Source organism: Panthera onca, chromosome D4 (assembly GCF_046562875.1).
Source record: "Panthera onca isolate mPanOnc1 chromosome D4, mPanOnc1 haplotype 2, whole genome shotgun sequence".
Taxonomy (NCBI): Eukaryota; Metazoa; Chordata; class Mammalia; order Carnivora; family Felidae; genus Panthera; species Panthera onca.
In genome coordinates, this window is record NC_138351.1 from 49,830,131 (window position 1) to 49,842,430 (window position 12,300).

The 12,300-nt window shown below is 36.7% G+C and overlaps 1 pseudogene; it reads right to left on the reverse strand.

The window, feature by feature from the left end:
• Positions 1-4,984: 4,984 nt before the first annotated feature.
• On the reverse strand, positions 4,985-11,591 carry LOC132663376 (translation machinery-associated protein 7 pseudogene; annotated as a pseudogene).
• Between the last annotated feature and the right edge of the window lie 709 nt (positions 11,592-12,300).

Sequence of the window (12,300 nt, forward strand, 5' to 3'; positions counted from 1 at the left end):
AACACCTGTTAAGAAAGCCCTCCCTCGACACTAAAAGAGAGAAAAGTTACAAAGGGGTTGCTCCAGAACAGATTGAAATTGGACATCCAAAAATTGTTTCTAATTATCAACTGATAAAGGATAAATTCATAACACCAATTAATCAAAGAGAAAAGTGTGAGCTATTGCCAAAAGACAAAATTAATGTTTTTGTGTCTTTAGTATGTCTAAATTCTCCTTATAACCTCTCATCTTTAAAGATTCATCAATGTTCTCAAGGTAAGAACTCCAATGCTACCTTAAGTTCCAACTAGAGAATGACCACTCTAGTACATAAGTTATAATACAGCTTGAAATTGTCACATAAAAATGAGATTACCTTAAAAAATAAATTGCAGTGATGTAAGATAATCATGATTCAAGTACCGACCTTCACATTTGTCCTCTAATATCAGATTTTCTGTAGCTCCAAAAAAATAAAATAGAGGTACTTCTCTGCACTACTCCAGCTGTGATATTTTTACATCTTTTATTTGCACAGACAGGAATAGAACCTATGTTCAATTTCTTTTTTTTTTTATTAATTTTTTTTAAACATTGATTTATGATTGAGAGACAGAGAGACACTGGGCATGAGCAGGGAAGGGGCAGAGAGGGGGGAGACACAGAATCTGAAGCGGGCTCCAGGCTCCGAGCTGTCAGCACAGAGCCCGACGTGGGGTTCGAACTCATGAACTGTGAGATCATGACCTGAGCGGAAGTCAGACGCTCAACTGACCGAGCTCCCCGGGCGCCCCAAATTTCTATATAAACATTGTTTCAGGGAAACATAAGTGTTAGCCTCTTTTATTTTAAACCTCAGCCTGCTGTTGTATGGATAATCTTAGTTACCTCCAGAACTGTTCTAAATACTGATCTCAAAAAATAAGGAAAACATGAGTAAAGTGATAGTTTGGTATATTTTCCAGCCCCTACAACCCACTCATAAACCCCATGGTATAAGAAGTGACATACAATTATCAGAATCTGGGTTGTAGATAATCCTCCCCTCATTTAGAATCACATAGCAGCAGGTTTACTTGGAAGGAAAATGTAGTACACAACCTTGAAAACAGGTTCAGGCAACTCTCTTTATTAGGATCAACTGCTTTATTCCTTTTGTAATAAGAAAAATCCCCACATTTCATCTCAGCTGATGACTTTGCTTTACATTTTGTTGAGAAAATTGGAGAAAAAGAAATGCCCTCAGAATTCCTTCAATAAATATGCCACCCACCTGTATCTCTTCATGTACTGTCTCTTTCTTTCTGTTGACAAAGAGTGAAGTGTCCCTACTTTCTTAATTTTAAGGCTAGCCTTTTCATATGTGTTCAGGCTTCCATCCTCTTGTCCCTGTCTGCTCCTTTGGAGAATATAAATCCTTTATTTATCTACTCCAGGACATTCAACCTTTCCTTCTCAATTGTAACATTCCCACCATTAAAAAACAAAAAACACAACAAAAAAGTTCATCTTAATTCTGTATCCACTCAGTTGTCATTTCCTTTTGTTGTTGCTCCTTAAATAGAAAAGTGGTGAAAAGGTTAATAATTGTGCCTCTGGGGTCCACACTGTCACTTCCCAATCTTCCTCTTAACCTGCACTACTGAAACCACTCTTGTTGGGGTCAACAATGGCCTCCGTGATGACACATCTGATGGATGCCTCTGTGTTTGGTTCTTACTTATACTATCTGCAGTATCTGACACACTCTCTTGCCCCCGTTCCTGGCATAGTCTCATGGCCTCCATGACCCACAGCATCATGCTCCTGGTTTTGTTCTGTCCCACAATCTGCTGCTGTTAAGTTTTCTTGTCTGGCTTCAGCATCTCTAGGTGAAACACAAATATTCCAGAGTCCAAGACCCCTTGTTGGTCTAAAAAAAAAACAGTTTTTTTTTTCTATGTACAATAATGAAGCAGCAGAAAGAGAAATCAAGGAATCGATCCCATTTACAATTGTACCAAACCCCACAAAATACCTAGGAATAAACCTAACCAAAGAGGTGAAAAACGTATACACTGAAAACTATAGAAAGCTTATGAAAGAAATTGAACAAGATACAAAAGACATGGAAAAACATTCCATGCCCCTGGACTGGAAGAACAAATATTGTTAAAACGCTGATACCACCCAAAGCAATTTATATATTCAATGCAATCCCTATCAAAATAACATCAGAATTCTTCACAAAGCTAGAACAAACAATCCTAAAATTTGTATGGAACCAGAAAAGACCCCAAATAGCCAAAGCAATCCTGAAAGAGAAAACCAAAGCAGGAGGCATCACAATCCCGGACTTCAAACTGTATTACAAAGCTGTAATCATCAAAACAGTATGGTACTGGCACAAAAAGAGACGTATAGATCAATGGAACAGAATAGAGAACCCAGAAGTAGGCCCATAAACATATGGTCAACTAATCTTTGACAAAGCAGGAAAGAATATCCAATGGAATAAAGACAGTCTCTTCAGCAAGTGGTGCTGGGAAAACTAGACAGCGACATGCAGAAGAATGAACCTGGACCACCTTCTTACACCAGACACAAAAATAAAATGGTTGAAAGACCTAAATGTAAGACAGAAAGCCATCAAAACCTTAGAGGAGAAAAGAGGCAACAACCTTTTTTACTTCAGCAGCAGTAACTTCTTATGTGACATGTCTCTAGAGGCAAAGGGAAACAAAAGCCAAAATGGGCTATTGGGACCTCATCAAGATAAAAAGCTCTGCATAGCAAAGGAAAAAATCAGCAAAACTAAAAGGCATTGACAGAATGAGAGAAGATATTTGCAAATGAAATATCAGATAAAGTGTTAGTATCCAAAATCTACAAAGAACTTATCAAACTCAACATCCAAAAAAACAAATCATCCAGTGAAGAAATGGGCAAAAGACATGAATAGACGTTTTTCCAAAGAAGACATCCAGATGGCTAATAGACACATGAAAAAATGCTCAATATAACTCATCATCAGGAAAATACAAAATAAAACCACAATGAGCTATCACCTCATACCTGTCTGAATGGCTAAAATTAACATATCAGGCAAGGATAGATGTTGGCGAGGATGTGGAGAAAGAGAAACCTTTTTTCACTAATGGTGGGAATGCAAACCGGTGCAGCCACTCTGGAAAACAGTATGGAGGTTCCTCAAAATATAAAAATAGAACTACCCTGTGACCCAGCAATTGCACTACTAGGTATCTATGCAAAGGACACAGGAGTGCTGTTTCAAAGGGGCACATGCACCCCAATGTTTATATCAGCACTATTGACAATGGCCAAAGTATGGAAATACCCCAAATGTCCATCAACTGATAAATGGATAAAGAAGATGTGATACATGTATATATATATATGTATATATGTATACACACACACACACACACACACACACACAATGGAATATTACTCGAAGATCAAAAAGAATGAAATCTTCCCATTTGCAACAACATGGATGGAAATAGAACGTATTAGGCTAAGCGAAATAAGGCAGTCAGAGAAAGACAAGTATCATATGATTTCACTTGTATATGCAATTTAAGATACAAAACAGATGAACAGATAAGGGCAGGGGAACAAAAATAATTTGAAAACCAGAGAGGGAGACAAACTATAAGAGACTCTTAAATACAGAGAACAAACTGAGGGTTGCTGGCAGGGTGTTGGGTGGGAGATGGGCTAAATGGGCAGGGGACATTAAGGAGGACACTTGTTGGGATGAGCACTGGGTGTGATATATAAGTGATGAATCACTGAATTCTATTCCTGAAATAATTTTTACACTGTATGTTAACTAACTTGATTTAAATTAAAAAAAAATTGAAAACAAAAAATTTTTTTGAGAGAGAGTGTGTGTGAGTGAGCAGAGGAGGGGCAAAGAGAGGGGGTGACAGAAGATCTGAAGCAGGCTCTGTGTTGACAGCAGAGAGCCTGACGCGGGACTTGATTCCAAGAACTATGAGATGATGGTTCAGCACAGAGCCTGACACGGGACTCGAACTCATGGGGCTGGAACTCATGAGCTGTGAGATCATGACCTGAGCAGAAGTCAGATGCTTAACTGACTGAGCCACCCAGGCGCCCCATTCACACTGATATTTTAGAATGTAAAATGATTTTCTAAATTTCCAGAGCTCAAAATCAATGGCTTGACATTATATTTAGAGCAAAATCTAAACTTTTCAGAGTTTACGAGAAGTCTTGTCTTTCACCTAACTCTTCTTCAGCATTTATATCACATTCTTACTTCTTTCTGCCCACTTCAATTTATATCTCTTTCAGACTTGACTAAAACCAATATGTAATTTTCAAAACTTCTCATACATGATCCATGTCAATAGATTCTTTGGGTTTTCTTTAAAACTGCTAAAATATTTTTCTCCATTTGTACTGCATAGCTTAAAAAATGTTTATTTATTTTTGAAAGCAAGAGAGTGCAAACAAGGGAGGGGCAGAGAGAGAAGAGGGACAGAGGATCTGAAGTGGGTTTCACACTGATAGTAGTGAGCCCAACGCAGGGCTCAAACTCATGAACGGGAGATCATGACCTGAGCCAAGTCAGACGCTCACCTGACTGAGACACCAGGTGCTCAAATTATGACTTTTTTTTCTTTATGATTTTTTGTTTTACATTTTATTTATTTTGGAGAGACAGAGAGAGACAGAGCACAAGTGGAGGAGGGGCAGAGAGAGAGGGAGACACAGAATCCGAAGCAGGCTCCAGGCTCCGAGCTGTCAGAACAGAGCCCAACGTGGGGCTCAAACTCACAAACCGCGAGATCATGCCCTGAGCCAAAGTCGGACGCTTAAATGACTGAGCCACCCAGGCGACCCTAATTTTTTTTTTTAAGATAATACTTCATCCTAGCTGTAGGTGGCAACAAATGCCATGACAGGGAATCCAGATGTTTACACAGGAATGGAGTTAAGGATCACCATGGCCTCAGACACAGGGCACAGCTTACTTTTTACCAGATTTCTTAATTCCACCTCTGGCCAGAGGGCCTTTTTCCGTGGCCTTCACTTTTAGCTCCTCAAGTGTCTTATGCTCCTCTTTCTGTTTCTGCTTGAATGCCTTTCTTGGGCATCTCCTTGGCCTGCTTCTTGGGCTGCTTCAAGAGCTTCTTTCTGCCCCCTTCACAGCTGGACACTGCACCTGTGGTCCCCTCCCCAGACCCTGCCACCAGAAGCCGGTGGTTATGTTTTGATTAATTCAATCCTCGTATTTATTAGTTACTCATAGTATTGTTGAAAGTTTTCACCATTCTGTGGTTCAAATACTCTATGGAGTTTGATGAAGGGGGCTCCTGCTGCTATTCATTTCCCCATTATTCCAGAACAAATATGTAAATGTATAACAAAGGCCATATAAGTATGGTCATCAGTGGGATAATTAGACACAGTGGCAACACATTGTTAAGGTATAAGGTCACCTCACAGGGTTTCTCTGCCTAGTTTCGCACCCACCATACAGAAAGATTTACAAGCTACCTTATAAGAAGTTCGGTTTCTAATAATGTATGATTCCAAGTTGTGGTTTTCCTCTACCATAGGGCCAAGAAGACACTGGTAAATGTTCCTTTACCTCTTGTAAGAAAGTTTGAGCTAAATGATTAATTACTTTAAGCATTTTATCTCAGAATGATACCTATGCTTCCTCTATCTTCTTTTGTTTCTATTTGACTTTATTTGTAGCAATTGAGTTTAAATATATTTTATGGTAATCTTTGGCAAAATCTTTTTGCAAGTAAGTGGAAAATATCAATTTTTGATATATAAAATATAATGTGGGACAGTATTGAGCTGCTTACCAGTAGTTCTCCTAAAATGGAGCTCATGGCTTGAGTAAATGAGAAACTGAATACAAACCTAAGCTAGGATTTGTAAAAATCACTGTTAATCTAAGGCTCCTGTAATAGAAAATGGTGGTCTAAACGGGACAAAAATAATCCCACTATATTTTGTATTTATTAGACAGTACTGCTCAGTAGAATTATAAGGTAAGCCACATGTATGCTGTTAAACTTTTTTTGTAGCCACATTATGAAAGTAAAAGCTACAGATGAAATTAATTTTATTAATATATTTTATTTAACCCAATTTATCAAAAGGTGTTACAATTTCAGCATGTAATATACAAATTGTTAACATGGTATTTTATTTTTTTCTGACTAATTTAAATCCAGTGTATATTTTACACTTACAGCACATCTCAATTCAGATCACTCAAATACTTAACGACCACCTCTGGCTAGGGACTCCCATAGTGGCCAGTGTTTTAGACTATATCTGTAAGTGAATATCAACTTAACGCAAGCACATTTAAGAGGGTATTAGAGGAACCCAAATCCCAATCATCCTTACGTGGAACACATATGAACTTTAAATAATATAAACAGAGGACAGATGCATTTATTTCCCCTGAACTCTACTTCAGTGATTCCATAATGTACCATTTTAAATATTTCTATTCAAATAAACATGATTTTGCACTTTACCTCCTGCTGTGGCAACTTTAAAATGCTGCAAGTAAAAAGCTGCTAAAAATTACAAATTGCCACCTAAATTTCCCTGCCTACCTGATGATAATTAGTCCTATTTTTGAAGGACCACAAATTATTGCCAAACAATTAGATACATCTTTAGGAAAATTCATTTCTTTCCTCTCAAAATACATTTTTGGAAGAAAAGAAAAATAATCTTTTTTCCATTCAGTCTGTAAATCTTCACTTTTTTTTCAAAAGTAAAAAATAATTATTTATTAACTGTAATGTTCTAGGTATTTTTGGGGATATAAGATGAATAAGATACTACTCTAGCCTTAAAAAACTCATGATCAAGCCAAACACCTGAGGTATCTTTATATAATGTCACTCTTCAAGACCATACATTCAATTATTTCAGTGAAATCTTCTAAGAGCAAGGACTTTTTAAGTACTTTATTGAGGTATGATGGATGTAGAATAAGCTGTCCATATTCAATATATACAACCTGGTGAGTTTGGAGATAAGAGTAAACCCATGAAAACATCACAGCTATGCCATACACATATCCCTCACTTCCAAAAGTTTTCTACTGACCTCTTTATTTTTTATTGTAGGAACATTTAACACAAGATCTACCCATTTTGCAAATTTTTAAATATGTAATACAGTGTTGTTAACTATAGGCACTATGCCTATAATAGATCTCTGGGATGTATTCATCTTGGGTAACTGAAACGTTACACCCTTTGACTCAAATCTCCCTATTTTCCCTCCCCCTCAGGCTCTGGAAACCAGCATTCTACTCTCTGTTGCTATGAGTTAGACTCTTTTTAGAATTCTCATTTAAGTAGTACCATGTAGTATTTGTCATTCTGCTTCCGGATTATTTCACTTAGTATAATATTCTCCAGGTTCATCCATGTTGTCACAAATGGCAGGATTTCCTTCTTTTTCAAGGCTGAATAATATTCCAATATGAACGTGATATATATTGCATTTTCCTTATCCATTCAGCCATCAAGAACATTTAGGTTGCTTCCATGTCTTAACTATTGGGAATAATGTTTCAATGAACACAGGAGTTCAAATATCTCTTTGACATCATGATTTCAATTCCTTTGGATATATACCCAAAGTGGTATTGCTAAAACACAGTATGGTTCTATTTTTAATTTTTTGAGGAAACTCCAACTATTTTCCACAGTGGTTGCACCAGTTTACAACATTTCCACCATTAGTGCACAAGGGTCCCCTGTTCTCAACTTACTTACTTTCTTTCTTCCCTCCTTCCTTTCTTCCTTCCTATCTATCATCTATCTATTTTATCTATCAATCAATCAATCATCTATTATGATAGCCATCCTAGCAGGTGTAAGGTGACATCTCATTGTGGTTTCAAATTGCATTTCACGGATGAATACTGATACCTTTTTTTTTTTTAATATATCATCTTAGGATAAATGTCTATTGAAGTTCTTTGCCCATTTTAAAAATCAGATTGTTTTATTTACTTATGGTTTTCTGTTGAGTCGTAGGAGTTCTTTATATATTTTAGATATTAGCCCTTTATCAGGTATATGGTTTACCAGGATATTCTCCCATTCCATCAGGGTGCCCTTTCATTTTGTTGGCGGTTTATTTGGAAATGCAAAAGCTTTTTAGTTTAATGTAATCTTGTCTATTTTTGCTTTTGTTGCATGTGCTTTTGGTGTCATATCCAAGAGATCATTGCCAAGGCCAATGTCAAGATTTGCCCCTGTATTTTCTTCGAGGATTTTTAAGGTTTTCTTATCTTGTTTTCAAGCCCTTTTGAGTTGATTTTTGTATATGGTGTAAGATAAAATAATCTAATTTCATTCTTTCACATGTAGCCATCCAGCTTTCCCAGTAACATTTATCAAAGAGACTATCCTTTCTACATTGTGTGGAACATTCACTTTTAAATTACCTCTAAAATTAAATAAGTTGGTGAGAAATTATACAGATAGGGAGAATTAAATGGAGGAGGAGAGCTTGGTAACAATGACTCAAAACTATTGCCATACCACTGTGCCATTATCGCTTTTGGTATAACCTTTTTTATCTTGTCCTCCCAGTGAATCTGAACAAGAACTTGAAAAGAAGTGTCTTAAAAGAAAAAGCAAATTAATTTTTTAAAAAATATATTTATCTTCCTTCAATTCTTTGTAAGCTTTCCAAGGTAGTGACCAGACTATATTTGGATATGAACTAGTACTTAGCACAGTTCTTGTCACAGAGCAGGTACTCAACATATATTTCACAAGTGAGTGTTAGTTTTGTGAATAAAATAATGGATTATTTTTAAATTTCTCACCTCTTATGTATGTCCATTGAGATCTGAGCTCCATAATGCTAGAGTAAAAACTATTAGGGTAAATTATGCTCTTTCCTTCTCTGCTTAAGATGACAAGGGAAACGTATCAATGTTCAAAAATTATGTGTCACCTGACTTTATGCTCTATCAGTATCCATGTGACCAATAAAGCAAATAATTCTCATCATGAAGGACTTACTTTCAAGTGGCACAAAAAATGATAAGAAAAATAGTTCATACAAACATTGCATAATAGAAGCAATAAGATATATAAGGCTGGTGGAGTTAGAGGTAATTGAATTCAGGTTTCTTGGGTTGAATGTTGACTACATACAATCAAAGAGCATATCCACAAATTTGATAACATGTGACACTCAGGGTATTATTTTAAACTCCTATGACAAACGTTTTAGATTAATTGCTTTGATTATTTTGACACAGAACCAGTTATTTGAAAGCAATATATAAGGCTTATTCCTTGTATCATTTAAAAATCAATTTTAATAAAAGTTATCTTAAATATTGTTGCCTTTGGCTTTAGCAAATCCACTTCATTTGTATGGGGGTTTAGATTTTCAATGCACTTTCATGTACACTCACCTCATTTGATTTTTTTCAACAATTCCATGAGTTGATATTACCATGTTGTAAGTAAAGACATCGAATCCAATTGATTTTTCTGACGATAGGTCAAAGAAAAGAAATCCTGAGAGCCTGACATAAAAATTCCACTCTTCCTTTCTTGTAGAAATATACCTTCACCCCATTCTTTGTGTTTCTCAACATCCCCCTCTAACCAGCATTCTGGAGATATAGTTTGCTGCGTCTACACAAAGGACCTAGGAACTTTTTCTTGTCAACTTCTCAATCTTATTGTGAAGATATAAGCAGACAGATGGCACTGTTTTCTTTAATTTCTTATTAATATTTTATATTTCTTCTCCCAACACTAATCCTGGTTGCAAAGTCTCTACTTTGAATGCCCCTTCCACACCATACACACACACACACACACACACACACACACACACACACACACACAGCCAAGACTCCAAAATTACAAAATTTTTAACTCTGCACATGCATCATCCATATTAATTCTACTTACTGTAACAGCATTAATTCAAGATATACATGAATAGAAAGAAATAATCAGAATTGACTTACCAATAAGACTGCTTAGTGAAATCCAACTTTAGAAATAAAAATTTCCCTTGTGTATCTGTAAGTTATTTCTTGCATGCATTTCCTCCTCCTATCCAACATGATTTCTACACTTCTAGTGTGTTTCTTGATATCCAGATTCACAGAACCACTCTCAGAGCTCCCAGAACCACTCAGCCATTCTTTGCTTTCTCCCCCAATTGACTACATTTTAAATATGTTTCATCAATGTTCAAAACTTTACTTTCTTTACTTTTAGAACAGAAAATCAGCCAGTGTAATTCAACAGATGATTTTACTGCTTCACAGAAAAGACATGACCTCACTCAATCTATCCCTCTTCAACTTAATTCTTTCTCTTTATCATCACCTGCCCTTTTCCCCTTACCTCTTTAAAAAGAATTTAATCTATTTTTTTACCAGACTGTCCTGATCATCCATTCATTTGAGCTCACCCATTCTTGACAATGTGTTACCCCAGTTAGATCTCCTTCCATTGGTCTCTTCATCTCACTTTCCATTAGATTTTTCTTATCTCCCTAAAACATAGTCAAATCCATTCTATACACATAATAAAAATGATACCTTCAGCAAGTTTTCAACTCTATTCTCTTCAAAAAGATACTTATTTAAAAATATCCACTGCCCAGTTTCTAGCAACTCCTCAACAATTCATAATCTAACAGTTTGCCCCTTGCCATTACTTCTCTAAACTTGCTCCTGCACTGATTTCTTCCTGCATATGTTAGATACTTATATACAAGAAGCTACCCCAAAACCTAGTTACCTAAAAATAACCATTAAGTGTTGATCACAAGTTTACTTGTCAGTGGTTCTCCTAATCTGGGCCTGGTTGAGTTGACTTGTACAGGACTTGCTTCAATCTATGTGATCAGCTGATTGGTTGTTTTGGAACTGGCTGGTTGAGGATAATTGGCTGGCTGTTGGCTGGGGTAAGAGGAACTCACATGGCAACAACAGGACTCCAAGAAAGTGTAGAAGCATGCATTGAGGCCTATCCACAAAACCAGTATGTTGTCATTTCTGTTGCATTCCATTAGCCCAAATAAGTAACAATAAGGAATAGAGGAATAGACTCCATGTATTTACAGATGGAATTGCAAAGATATGTTTCAAAGATGGTAGCTACAGGGATGGATAGAGAATTGGACCTTGTTTTTTGTGTGTGTGTGTGGGGGGGTTTTTTTTGTTTGTTTTTTTGTTTTTGTTTTTGTTTTTGGACACTATCACACCTTGCTTAACTTCCTTCCTGTATCAAGTCAGTCTTCCCTGGGATTCAGTAATTATAATTGCCTACAGTTCCCCTTACATTTCTAGCCTACTCTTTTCAATTTCCTTAGTTGGCCTTCGTCAATTCTTTGAATATATGCATTTCTTTAAGTTCATTCTTTGGACTTTTTAATCTTATAACTGTACATGTTTCTCCCATGACTATGTCATTTAAATCCACTGCCTTGTCACAGGCTCTGTTTTCAGAGAAAACAAATTCAAAAACATTCTTCTCCAACAGTTTTGTGTGTGTGCGGGTGTGTGTTTGAGTCTTACCTCTTAACTGAACCATGGTTCTAATTTCTTTCTTGCATTCCTACCTCCAGCTTCACCTGTCCTCTGATTACCTTCTGCCTGTATAATTTTTCTTAGAACTATATCTGGGGGTAGGCACCGGTGTGGCTCGGTCGGTTAAACAACCAACTTTGACTGAGATTATGATCTCATGGTTCATGAGTGCAAGCCCCACATCAGGCTCTCTGTTGTAAGCACAGAGCCTGCTTCAGATCCCCTGTCTCCCTCTTTCTCTGCCCCTCTTCCACTCATGTGCGCTCCCTTTCTCTCAAAAATAAATTAACATTTAAAAAAACTATATCTGGGGGCACATGGGTGGCTCAGTTGCTTAAACATCTGACTCTTGATCTCAACTCAGGTCTTGATCTCAGCGTCATGAGTTCAAGCCCTGCAATGGGCTCCATGTGGGGCATGGAGACTACTTAAAAACAAAAACAAACAACAAACAACAAGAAACAGAAAGAAAACACTATGTCTAATCATGACATGAGATACTTTATAATTCTAAATCAATCATCTGCCCAGACAATGTTGATTTTTTCCACTGAAGGATTAAATTTTGTTTGGAACTTAGGGCCTTCCACTCTTTGACCTCAGTTTACTTGGTTTAAACTTATCATAATCCTGTATACCTTTCACTTCAGTTATATTGCAGTGTCTATTCCTAGAGCATCCCCCATACATCCCTAATCATATCCCTTTCTCAT